At 38.5% G+C, this 13,813-nt stretch overlaps 1 protein-coding gene across 1 annotated transcript in view; it reads left to right on the forward strand.

Moving 5' to 3' along the window:
- The window catches only part of AGBL1 (AGBL carboxypeptidase 1), an 837,843-nt gene that overhangs the window by 237,470 nt on the left and 586,560 nt on the right, over positions 1-13,813 (forward strand). The gene's annotated exons all lie outside the window — the stretch shown is intronic.

A 13,813-nucleotide genomic window follows, 5' to 3' on the forward strand; every position in this document is an offset into this window, starting at 1 on the left:
GAAAGGAAGAATCCTTTCCAAACAGCACTGGAGAAATTAGGAGTGAAAATTAGCAACACTTGCGAGCAATGTTTGTTTCCTTTCAGGCAGTATGAATGATGAATCGGCACCACTCCCTTGGGGTGATGAACAACATGCACAATGAGGAAATAAAACTTTGAGAGGCAAAAGAATTTGCCAGGGCTGTGAAGCAAGTCACAGACTAGCTTTGGGAGGAGGATTGAGTTGATATTAATGATGAAATAGAGCAGGGATTGACAAACTTTTTCTGTAAAGGGCCAGATAGTAAATATTTTAGACTTTTTGTGCCAGATGATCTCTTTTTCAACTACTGAGCTCTGACTTTGTCACACAAAAGCAGACATAGACAATAAATAAACAAATGGGTAGAGTTGTGTTCCAATAAAGATTTATTTATAAAATAGGAATGGGCCAGATGTGGCCCATGAAATTCTTGAAGTGGAAGACTATAGAATATAAGTTTCATATTTAAATGGAAAGGTCCTTGATAGTTGTATGGACACCAGATGCACTCCTGAGACTTCTGGACCAAGTATTATAGTGTCATGAGTAAAAAGAATAGGTGGGTACTGAGTCCAAGCTTCTTCATTTATTCAACAAACTTGATTGTGAATCTGCTTCATGAAATATTCTGGGCATTGGGAATACAGCAGTGCATGAATGTCTGTCATCAAAAGTTTTATGTCCTAATTAGCTGTACAGCTTGGGCAAACCATTTACCCAAAGTCAGCCCCAGCTTTCTCTTGTGGGGATGTAATTTTTTAAAATCATGAGTCATATTACATATACAAAACAATTTATGTAGAACATAAACATAAAATAAATACCTATTTACCCACTATCCATGTTAACATAAAGTAGAACATTGCCACTAGTGTCTCTCTCCCAGGTCTCATTATCCTTCTCTTCTCTTCAGAATATTTTGTTATTTCCTTTTTTGTCTGTTTTTTGATTTAATCATATAAATATTTCATAAAAAAACCTTAATTTTGCCTCTGATGTTTTAAATTATTTGAGCCATAATGTAGTACTATCCTTTGACATATATCTTTTATTCAATGTTTTTTTTTTCCCATTCATCCACACAGATGTGTGTAGCTATTAATAAAGCCTGGGTCCAAAGACCACTAGAGCCAGATGTGTAGTCAAACAATGTTAGAGTTATTAACTGGCTGCAGCAATAGAGAATAGAGAATCACTGAGCCTTTCAAAGGGGAGTTATGGGAGGGTATTTATAAGATTTGAAGGGTAGAGTTGATCATAGATTTTTTTTTTTTTTTTTGGCAGGGATTGGTCAGGATTTGTAAGCCAGGGAGTTGCTGGAATTGTCAATGGGTTTATCTTTAGAATGCATGAATCCATGTAAAGGTCTGTTTGTGGTTTTCTGTTAGGATATATGGATCTGAATGAAGTGGTATTATTATATGGTCTGTGATGTACGTTGTAGCTGAGTTGGCCATAGTTTATTTTTCTTGTGAGTCTGGGTGAATTTTATATATGTTGATTAAATGATCAGTTTTCCCCTTACAGTCTTGCTACCAGCAAGGACATTAAAACAAATAACAAAGAAACAATTTAACTTTACCACTATAGTTTTTCTTCATTGCTATATAATATTCCATTATATGAACAGACTGACATTTACTTATCCAATCTACTTTTGATGACATCCGAGTTGTTCCTGAATATTTGCTGTTACAAAGGATGCTGCTATGATGTGGTTCAAAGTCTCTCCTAACCGAGTATATACTTAGAAGGGAATCATAGTATCTAGGAGCAGGCAGATGTTTAACTTTACTAGGGAATACTGCACTGGTTTCTGAAGTCATTACACAGAGTTAACTTCCTGCCAGTTGTGAATGAGAGTTGCTCTACATCCTGGCTAACTTTCTGATTTTTGCCAGTCCAATGAGTATGTGATGGTATCTCATTGTAGTTTTAATTGGCATTTTTTGGATAATAAATGAGGTTGAACATTTTCTCAAATATTTCTTTAGCCCTTTGGATTTCCTCTTTTGTGATGTTTCTGTTCATCCTCTTCTCCCTCCCCCCACATTTTGCTATTGGTTTGTCTTTCTCTCACATTATATATGGAATCCTTCTGGCCACTGAGGTGTAATACCAGTTCTGACGTAAATCATGTTTTTATAGACGTGGGTCTGTTTCTGTTATCTTAGTTCTGATTTGTGTTTTATTTGCCCATCTCTGCACTCATATGTTACTAGCTTTATGTCACTTTAAATAAATTCTGATACCTTGTGGGGAAGTCTTGTAGTCTTGTACTTTGTTTTGCCTCTTTGGTAGTTTTTTTTTTTTTTTTTTTTTGAGGTGGACTCTTTGTCACCCAGGCTGAATGCAATGGCATGATCTTGGTTCACTGCAACCTTCGCCTCCTGGGTTCAAGTGATTCTCCTGCCTCAGCCTCCCGAGTAGCTGGGATTACAGGCATGCGCCACCACACCTGGCTAATTTTTGTGTTTTTAGTAGAGACAGGGTTTCACCACATTGGCCAGGCTGGTCTCAAACTCCTGACCTCAGGTGATCCGCCTGCCTTGGCCTCCCAAAGTGCTGGGATTGCAGGCATGAGCCACTGCACCCGGCCTCTTTGGTAGTATTTTAACTATTCTTGGCCTCTTTCACTTCTAAATAAATTTTGGTATCAGCTTGTCTACTTTTAAAACAAAAATATAAAATGTCTATTGAGATTTTTCATTGAGATTTTATTGAAATGATATTCCTATCAGGGAAAAAAGGACATTCCTATGATATCTAATGCTCCTCTCCAAGGTTTTGAGAACATGTTATTTCACCATTAAGTAAGATTCTACAATTGGTTTCATAAAGTTTTATTTTTTTTTTGTATAAAGAGCTTGCTTTCACATCATATTTTTATTGGATAATTTATATACTTGTGGCTATTACAAATAATATATTCTTTAATAATTTCTTTTAAAAACGATTCCTACTGGTATAGAAAAATGTGATGGATTTTTCTATATTTATTTTGTATTTTAAAATGAAATACTTTTAAAATTTAAATAATTTTTGCAAAACTTTAGAATTTTTTATGCCGATATATCATTTGAAACTGACAAGTTTTTTTTTCCCCCTTTGCTTCTGTTATATTCTTTATTTTCTCTTTTTTATGATTCAGAACAATGCTTATTATATGCGGTGATAGTGAGCATTTTTGTATTGTTTCTGATCTTCAAAGAAATGCTCTTAACATCTTCCTATTAAGTATGACATTTACTGAAGGTGTGTGTGTCTGTGTGTGTGTGTGTGTGTATTCATTTATGAGGTTAAGGATGTGTCTTTCTATTCCTCACTTGCTATAAGATTTTTAACATGAATGGATGTTGAATTTTATTAGATGCTTCTTCCCACATCTATTATAATTATCAGATAGTTTTTCTCCTTTAATCTGCTATTGAGATAATCACATGAATTGACTTTATAATTTTAAACTGTGCATGCAGTTCTGGAATAAATCCATTTGTCATCATATATTATCTTTTTTATACATTGCTTGATTAAATTTGCTTTTACTTTGTTTAGGATTTGCATATATATTCAAGGTGGTGAGAGGCTTGTAATTTTCTTTCTTTTGCTGTCTTTGTCTCCTTTTGGTATCAAGGTTGTGCTTATCCCTTAAAATTAAGTGATATAATACTTTTATTTTTAAATTCTCTGAAGAGTGTGTGTAACATTAATAACATTAGAATGAGCTCTTCCTTGTATGTTTGGGAGAATTTGCCTCTATAGTTCTGGTGCTTTCTTGTGAGAACTTTTTAACCTGTTAATTCAAATTCATGATTGATTAAATAATGTTTTCTGGTTTTCTTATTTATTTTTGAAACAAGTTTGACAAGTTGTCCTTATTTTTTCTATAATGTTTCTATTTAATCTAAGTTTTAACCTTGTCTGTAAGCTGTTCAAGTTCTTCAGCTTGTGTAATTATGTCCTTATTTTCTTTCTTAATGTTGTTTATTCATACCTTATTCTTTTCTGATATAAAAATTTCAGAGAGGCCGGGTGCAGTGGCTCATGCCTGTAATCCCAGCACTTTGGGAGTCTGAGGCAGGTGGATCACCAGAGGTCAGGGGTTCAAGACCAGGCTGACCGACATGGCAAAAACCCGTCTATATTAAAAATACAAAAAAAAAAAAAATCAGTTGAGCATGGTGGCGGATGCCTGTAATCCCAGATACTTGGGAGGAGGTTGAGTCAGGAGAATTGCTTGAACTTAGGAGGTGAAGCCTGCAGTTAGCTAAAAGTGCACCACTGCACTCCAGCCTGGGCAATGAAGTGAGACTCTGTCTCAAAAAATATATATATATAATTTATTTCCCTTTAAATGCCACTTTACCTCTATACCACTGGCTTTTCTATGTAATATTTTCATTTTCTGTCAGTAATAATTTTTTTATTGTTACTTTTTTTAACCCATGAATTATTCAATACTTTCTTTAAAATTTTCAAATATGTGAAGTTTTTCAAGTATGTTCTGGTTATCTATTTAATGTTGATTGTAAATTAATTTTATTGTAAACAGAGAATGTTATCTGCCTGTTACCCATCCTTTGATAATTGTTAAGGCTATCTTTATGGCTTAGTGTATAGCTAATTTTTGTAACTATCTCGTGTGCATGAAAGGAATGTGTACTTTCCAGCTATTGGGTGCATTGTTCTGTATAGCCGATTTAGGTGAAACATGTTTGTCTGTGCTATTTGAATCTTATATATCTTTATTAACTTCTTTTTTTGACTGCTTGATCTGTCTGTTTGAGAGAATTGTGTTAAATCTTCCACTACAACAAGAGATTTGATATTTTTTTCTTGTTAACAGTTTTTCTTTACCTATTTTGAGACTATGATGTTAGGTGCGTATAAATTTAGAATTATTATACTGTATTTTTCTAATTAATTGTAACATTGATCATTATGTAGTGATTTTCTTTACCTTAAATGCCTTAAAGGGCACTTTGATATTAATATTTATGCTTTAAATTTTGAGGGGACCAGTACATGAAATTTGAGGGGACCTGGTAAATCTATTTCCGATTACAGTATGTCTTTGGAGGTTTATTTTTAATGTCGGTTGTTTCAGCTAGTTTTTATTTGTAATATCGCATTACTAGTATGCTTTATGAATATTGATTGTAAGGTGACTATTTATTTGGAACAGCATCTGGGGGAACACTTTATAATGGGTTAAGTTATATTCCTGAGAGAATTCCTTCTGCTAGTCACCCAGCAGCATGCTCAACACAAGTCCAGATGAAGTTAAATTATTTACTTCATGACTATCAAACCACATTAGTAGTGTGCATTTGTACTGAAAACCAGCTTGGGGATATACATGGATACTTTCCCAGAGTAGCACTGGAGTCAAGTCCAGTAATTTTTCTTGCCACTCCCTTTGCAAAAGTGTTTTGTTTCTGGTTCACTTTTGTATTATGTGTGTGGCTTTTTTGAGTACCAGCTTTTTGCAGTGGTCTATTAAATTTTCCACTGCGGCCAAGCTTTGGGCTGTTTCTCCTATTTCCTGGGATCTGTGGAGTTGTCAAACCAAAACTCAAAATCTCTAGGGGTTGGCAGGAAACTCTCAGGTTCAAAGATGACTTCAATAGTCACTTATTCCCCAAATTTTTGGTTTTACTTTACTTTGGAGCATAGCACGTTTTCTTTCTTAGGCCAGCATAGTGATTTTTTTTTTTTTTGTATTTTATTGAACATTTCAGTTGGTTCTGTGGGAAGGTTGAATGAGGGCATCTCATCCACCATGTTGCTAGAAGTGGAAGAGTCTATTTAATGAATATTTTTCATATCTTATTCTTAGGGTGGCTGTGGGGATCAGGAAAATAATATATGACAAATAAAGTACTTGGCTTTTCCATAATTATGTAAATAACCAAATAACATTACCAATTGAGGCAAAACATGTCAGGGAGAGTCATATTTTGAAAAAAAAAATCAACTAACTTCATTCTAAGGTGGCTGTGTAAGCCTCAGTATTGTGCATTGTCATGTTAAATAACTAAATATAAATGGTCCATCCACTATCAGGAGAAATAATCATTTCATTGACAGATTATGTTAAGGGCAATTTGACTAGAGACAAGGGCATTGAAAGTTAAATAACTGCCAGTGCAAAATCCTGCTTGCCCTTTGGTGCTAAATGTGGTTTAAATGGTCTTAGGGTTTAAATGTGATGCTCCTCATATTCAGGTATAGACAATCTAAAAAGAATAATTCCTCTGACTCTACCTTGCTTGACCATCCGTATACTCAACACTGTCAATGTGACTTCTGAAACTATCCTTTTACCCTACTAAGGTCATGGACCATTGGTGCTCAGTTTTGCACAGTATTTTGCAAACTTAATGGATTTACCACTACTGACCTCTCTTCATGGTGTCTTTCCTTTTCTCTGTGCAGTCTGGCATGACTTGCTTTTTGGAAAGGATGTAATTTACCAAGTATTAACCTGTATGTGGCACTGCTGTGTATCCCAGAACCCCAGTTAATGGATGGTGATGTGCACAGAGAAGACTGTCAATAATTTCTGCAGTGAAATGCTTCATGTGCTATAAGAAAAAATAGAGTCATAAGCATGTCTCATTCAGCCATTTATTTGCTAATTTAAAAATTACTTTAATTTAGTGTCAGGCACTGGGCTAGATACTAGGGGTAGAGTGATGACTAAGATAGTCCTCATCCTTAAAGAATTAATGATTTTCTTAGGAGGAAATATACAAACAAATAGAATGTGTAAGTGTTGTAAGCACTATGATAGAAGCGAATTAGAGATGAAGTATAAAGAAGGGAGCTTAAAACTCTACCCGGGAATGAATGGAGGAAGTCAGATAAAACTTAAAAGAGCAAATGATGCCAGCACTAAGGGATGGAAGCTGTATGGGTAGGTGTTTCCCATTATGGTGGAGTAGACAAAGGGCCTTCTCTAGGCTTAGGAATCATAGTGAGTAAAGGTCCACTGATGTGAGGCAGCTGTGAACATCTCGTAGCCTGCATTCATTCATTAGTTTATACGGCATTCATTCATTAGTTTATATGGCATTCATTCAACCAATTTGTATTGGCATCTACTAGGTACCAGGGACTAAAATATTTATAGAGAGAGTTTCTGGTTTTTTGACACTTTCACACTAATGGGAGACAGTCGATAAACTGTCTAGTTAACAATTACGTGAGTATTCACATAATGTGATAGTAGCCATAACAAAAGAAGTGGGTCGTAGTAATAAAGAATAAGGTAGAGTCGTAGTGGTAAATCATTTAGAACAGGTTGGCCTCTTTGAAGAGACATTTAAGCCAATACCCCAACCACAAGAATTTGCCATTTGAGAAGGTGAGTGAAGTGGGGCCGAGTTTGGGGAAGAGGGTTAGAGGAAGTGAGCCAATATCTCCCTAGCTCACTAGCATGTGAGGAGACCATGTAGCAGTAATGAGTTTGGTGTGTTTCAGGATTGGAGAGGAGGTGAGGGTGACTGGACAAGGGAGACAGTCAAAGTAAGTGACATTGGAGAGGTAGACGGGACAGATCTTGGAGTGCATTATAGACCAGGCTAAGGAGGAGTTTTGTTTCATCCTATAGTCAGTGGACAATGTTTAAAGGGTTTTGGGTTTTAGAAATGTGTCTCTTCCATCAGTAGGCAGGATAGGATGGAGGCCTAGAAGACTAGAGAGAGAGGCAAAGAAAACACGAAGTGATTTTTGTAATAGTGTGGACAAAAAATAATGAGTATAATTGGGAATTCTAGGAAGAAATGTATGAAAAATATTTGGGCAAGAATAGAGGAAGAATGGCAGATAACATCCACGGGGGATGAGTAGATGATGCTGTCATTTTCCAAATCTCTAAATTAAGCAGGAGGAACTAGTTGTAGTGGGAAGGAAAGTTTCTTAAATGGGTAACTTTTGAGGTTTTAAGAGCATGAGAAAAGAGAACAGCCTGGAGTTGGGGAATGCAGTTCTATTTGGAGCTTATGGAGCAATCAGGACTTGAATTAGAGATGAATGCAGGTTTGGCAGGGCCTCTCCTTTTCTGTAACTTGCTAAAATACACGATAGGGAACCAGGTTTCACACATGGGGAGTCTTCGCCTCTGCTGCCAGCCTGGCATTGTTATATCACCGAGTGGGCCAGCTCCACAGCCCAATCAATATCTGCCGGCACAGCCATCTTCCATCCCCCTAGCAAGGTGAGCACCGAACAGTTAATCTCCCTTTCTCCAGTTCTTAGTAACTCCTGGTTTGTTTTCACCAGACAAGGCATTGGACTATACTGGAAATATAGGTTGCTATTTTTCCAACGGGTCACATAGATCTCAGAGTGGTACAGTCTGTGCATGTTGGGGGTGGTGGGAAGGGGCACATGATAACTTCTTAATTTTTTCAATTTTCTCTCAGACCTCCTACACTCAAGCCCTCATATCCGGTAGCTGCTCTCTTCCTCAGAAAATTCCAAGCCTTCCTACATGAGCAGGAAGTTCTATTCCCTTATCCCCTCCTGTATCTTCCAGATATGATCATGTAAGTCTTTAATAGACAATAAATAACTTTTTTAAAGGTTCAAATGAGAAGAGTGCAGCTCTGGTCCCATTTGTGAAGGCAGATCGATGCTCCAATTCTCATTCATTCTCTCCATCAACAAGTAGTTGATTTTTTCACTGTTAGGAAGCCAGCACACTTTATTACGGTGAGCTTTTTTTTTTCATTTTGTTCAGGACAGCACAGTTCAGTCTCATAGACATAATGTATACCCTTTCAGTCTAGAAGATATTTTCCTGCCTCCTTATGAAACAAGAAATGCAGACTTATCAGTCTACACTAGCCATGAGTGTCTCTCTCTTAGCCATCTGGTGTGGGGGAAAAACAGTTCCATTAAATTCTTTTTTTACTTATTATATACTTCTAAATATAAGTATACATAGGAGAAGGGTATAGAGAATGATTTTCAGTTTGTTATACAATGTAAATAAAATTATCAAATATTATAACAAGGCCAACCAAGGTGAGGATGCAGAAGAAGAAGTGATTCATTCCTTTGGCTAGAGAAGTTTGGCTGGTGGGAAACAAGAAAATGTGTATAGCTTTTCTTTTCTTTTTTTTTTAAGGATACTTGATTGTTAAGGGAAAGAGACCATTTGAGCAATAATTAGAGTATTCAGGATTGAGGGAGGTATATGTTGCTTGTTGTTGTTAATTTTTTACTTGTTTGTTTTGTTTACAGACAACAGCATTTGAGCAACCTTCTTAAATATCTGTCTGGAGCAGAAGCCATTCTTGAGATAGAAAAGATCAGAAGTGCAGCCAAGACTGGTAACAACTGATGAAGTATCTGAAAGAAGCTAGAAGGGGGTCAGAATAGATTAGTCATGAACTTCTAACCATGAGCAGGAGGTAGAATGATGTTATCCCCCATATCCTCGAGTTTTTTTCTTTTTCTTTTTTTTTTTAATTTTGCACAGAGCATTATGAGGTCATCTGCTGATGGGAAATAGAGTAGGAGAAGGATTTAAGGAAAATAGTAAAGGAGGAACAGTCATTAAAGGGAATGGAAGGAAAAACTGACCAGTGATAGAGCAAAGAGGGACAGAGGTAAAGGATCAGTGGTAAGGAAGACTGTGGATTTCTGTGGCTTCAACCTATGTGGATGGGTACTTTTCCCCAGCAGTGATCAATAGGTCTGATGGAACAGAGATAGTCAATGTGCGGACTGACCCGATGTGGAGGGTGTGCATGACAAGGGAGTGGCAAAATTGGGGAATAAAAGAGGCTTAGGGTCATAAATTCTTTGTTTTATGGAGTTAGAGCCCCAGCTAAGTTCTTATCTGATAAATTGGTGGCATTCCAAACACTAGGTAATGATTTTGTTCTTGACACATGTTAGCTAGATATGTTGTCCTTTACTTAGGATGCTGAAGGTTACAACATCTCTGACTCATTCTCTGACAGTAAAATGTATTCTTTGGATGTAGAAATTTTGGTCTGAATGTAAATGTTTCCAGAAATTAGTTTAGTTCAGCTTATTTATTTTAAGAAGCGATGAAAGCCACCTAAGAGACAATAAATCTTAGGCATATGTGCCCAGCAGAAGTGTTTGTATATGCAGTGTTTGCTAATGTTTTCCTTGAGGTGTCAGCTGCTTTTTCTATACACGAACCATTGTGAGCATATGGCATTTTGAGGTGATTCATAGGAAATTCAGCTGAGTTTGTTAATTGCCCAAAGAGACAGGTATAAAACTCAGAAAGGAATCAGAATGTATTTACAAATGAACCTTAGGCAGGTGTGACTTGCCTAATTACTTGCTGATGGAAAAAGCACAGCTATTCTAATTTATTTACATCCCACTCTAATGATATGAGGAGGCTCAGCAATTGCCAGATGGGGTGTGTTGGGGTACGTCCTCCTGAGTTGCTCCAGGCAGTGTGTTTTAAAGGAAAGAAGAAGAATATGGTTTAGGATCCTGGCTTCATAGTTATGTGGACCCCATACCTATATGAGCAAGCTTTGTTTTTAAGCCTCTGTTTTCCTCTTTCTTAAAAATGAAGCTCATAATACATAATTTTCTGTTATTCTGAAAACAAGATGAGTCAACAAATACTTAAAGCAGAGAGCTTAGTTCCTGTTCCTATGGATATTTGTTTTTCTCATTTCCTACCTGCTTCCCCCAACTATAAAACTTCCAGCTCCTAAACATGAGAGATCAAGTTAATGCTTATTGTGATTCTTCTCCCACAACAAGAGCAAAAACTACAGGATCAAAATAACCTAACTTAACAATTATAAATAAATTGAGACAAAGTGAACAAGCGAGAGAAATGGAGAGAGAACGATACAGAAAGTATGGTAAAAAGTATTTGAAAGATTTTAGATGAAATTACTAAGACATCCCTTGAACTATTTTTGCAACTTTTTATTTCAAATAAAACTTAAAAAAAATTACAATTTATAAAGAAAACGGTTTTTAATTTTTTTTCCAAGATGGCAGATTAGAGGCTTGTAGCATGCCTCAGCCACTTGGAAATAGAATGATAGTGCACAAAGATAAACTCTGTGAGCCTTAACTCAAGAGGAAAAACAGGAATCCACCAGAATCATGAAGGACACCCCAAATCCCGAGGAGGAGAATGTGGGTAAACAGCCCCTGTGACAGTGTCTATCTCATAAAATTTGAGTGAAGCCCCAGTACATGAGAGAGACAGACAGCCTCCCTCTGTGACTCACCTTTCCGCTAGTGATCCAAGCAACTGAGGCTGAGAGAGAGCATTTTGTTTCTCCCAAGCCCTAGAGCTAACTTGGAATGAGGCTTGAAGACAGTATGAGGGAAAGACACTGGGAAACGCTGCAGGCATTTTCCCAGTTTCAGGACCAAGAACAGGACACCGTTTTTAATTTGGGCTCATATAAAGTCAGTCATTCTTTGGCAATTTGCATAGCTGTGCAAGCATTTTAGTCTTGGGCCAGAGATTAGAGCACCTGCTCTGGAGGGGTTAGGGACATCCATAGCCAGAACCGTAGAAAGTGCTTCAGCAGTAGGTGCTAGAATTGTGCTCTTCCCCATTGCAGGCCTGGGGTGGAAGGAGAGCTGCTACAGCTGTGGTTTCTCCTAGGTGACGAGACTTGCAGCCAGGGCCATCTTGGCAGACTGGAACCAGTCTGCATGTATCATTGCTGGCTGCCTACCCCAGCCTGTTCCCCTGAGTTCGTGGTCCAGCAGATCCCTCTCCACTACACTCCCAGGCAGAAATCCAGGCATTCAGGGCACCCACTTGCCTGGACCAGCAGCCTGAGCCACCCCACCCTCATGGACATAGATGATAGTGCAGTGGGGCCCTCTCTGCCCCATGTCCAGGTAGATCTCCAAGTATTTGGAGCACTTCCTCACCAGGATCAGAAGCCTGAGCTGTCTCACCCTTCCTGTGCATAGATTGTGGTGCAGAGGGGCCCTCTCTGTTCCACATGTAGACAAATCTCCAGGTATTTGGAGCACCCGCTCACCTGAGTCACCTCACCCTTCCTGTGCAAAGATCCTAGTGTAGCAAAGCCCTCTCCACTTCATGCCCAGGCAGATCTCCAGGTATTTGGAGTGCCTGCTCCCTGGTCAAGCAGCCTGAGCCGCCTCACTATTCCTGGACATAGATCATGGTGCAGTGGGGTCCTCTACATTCCAAGCCAAGACAGATCTCCAGGCACCCAAAGCACCTTATTACACAGATTGGCAGCCTTAGCTGCCAAACCCTTTCAGTGAAGAGATTTGGGTAAATGCGGGCCCTCTATGCTTCATGCCCAGGCAGATCTCTAGGCATTCAGAGCACCTGTTTGCCTGGTTTAACAGCCTGAGTTGCCCCACTTTTCCTGTGCAGAGATCCAAGTGGAGAGGAGCCTTCTTTGCTCCATGCCCAGGCAGATCTCCAGGCATCCAGAGCATCCACTCTCCTGGATTAGGAATTTAGGCTTCCCCCTACATCACTGTGCAGAGGACTTGGAGCCTAGGAGGTTTTCCAGATTCAGACTTAGGCACACATCTGGGTGCTTGGTGGCTGCTCGTTGGATTCTCCCTCAGCACTGATGCTTGTGCCTACCATCAAGAGACCTTTAGGTGAGCTGGCTCAGCCTGGCCCTGCCCACTGTGGCTGCTGCCTCCCTGGGAGCTGAGCAGGGAGTTCAGACCACTGTGTACTCCACAAGTCAGCCCATTTCCTGAGGCAACAGAGAACTTTTGCCAGTAAACAAGGATCAAGTATATACCCAGCTGCATTGGCCACAGCTGGCTGTAACCCATAAGGTACGTCTACTGGCTTCTAGGTGAAACTGCATGGCCCAATATAAAACCTGCCGACAGATGTGCATAATAGGGCTATTTCTGGCAAATAAATAGGGCTATTTTTGGCAAACCCAAAAACTCTGCCTAGCATTTTCTACGGTCACATTCCGTAGGGAAGAGGCGAAAGGGAAAGAAAAAAACTATAAGGAAAGATAAAGAAAAAATTCCACTTACGTGAAAATAATTACACAAATTAGAAGTGCCAGCATCCCCAGATGAGAAGGAACCAGTGCAATAATTCTGACACCATGAAAAATCTGAATGTAGTGATACCACCAAAGGATCTCGCTAGCTCTCCAGCAATGGTCTCTAACCAAAATGGAAACTCAGGAATGACAGATAAAGAATTCAAAATATGGATTGCAAAGAAGCTCAATGAAATCCAAGGCAAGGATGAAAATCAAAGAAACTTCTAAAGCAATCCAGGAAATGAAGGATGAAATAAATATCTTTAAAAGAAATCAATCAGAGTTTCTGGAATTGGAAAAAAAATTGAAATATTTCAAAATACAATTGAAAGCTTTGTAATAACTGGACCAATTGGAAGAATTTCAGAGCTTGAAGATTAGCCTTTCAAACTAACCCAGTCAGACAAAAATAAAGAAAAAAGAATTTAAAAAAATGAGCAGGGAAGATGCGGTAGCTCATGTCTGTAATCCTGGCACTTTGGGAGGCCAAGGCAGGTGGATCATGATGTCAGGAGTTCGAGACCAGGCTGACCAACATGGTGAAACCCTGTCTCTACTAAAAATACAAAAATTAGCCAGGCATGGTGGTGTGCACCTGTAATCCCAGCTACTCAGGAGGCTGAGGCAGGAGAATCACTTGAACCTAGGAGGCAGAGGTTGCACTGAGCCAAGATCGTGCCATTGTACTCCAGCCTGGGTGACAGAGTGAGACTCCATCTCAAAAAAAAAAAAAAAAAAAAAAAAAAGAA

The sequence above is a fragment of the Pan troglodytes genome, chromosome 16, assembly GCF_028858775.2.
Source record: "Pan troglodytes isolate AG18354 chromosome 16, NHGRI_mPanTro3-v2.0_pri, whole genome shotgun sequence".
NCBI lineage: Eukaryota > Metazoa > Chordata > Mammalia > Primates > Hominidae > Pan > Pan troglodytes.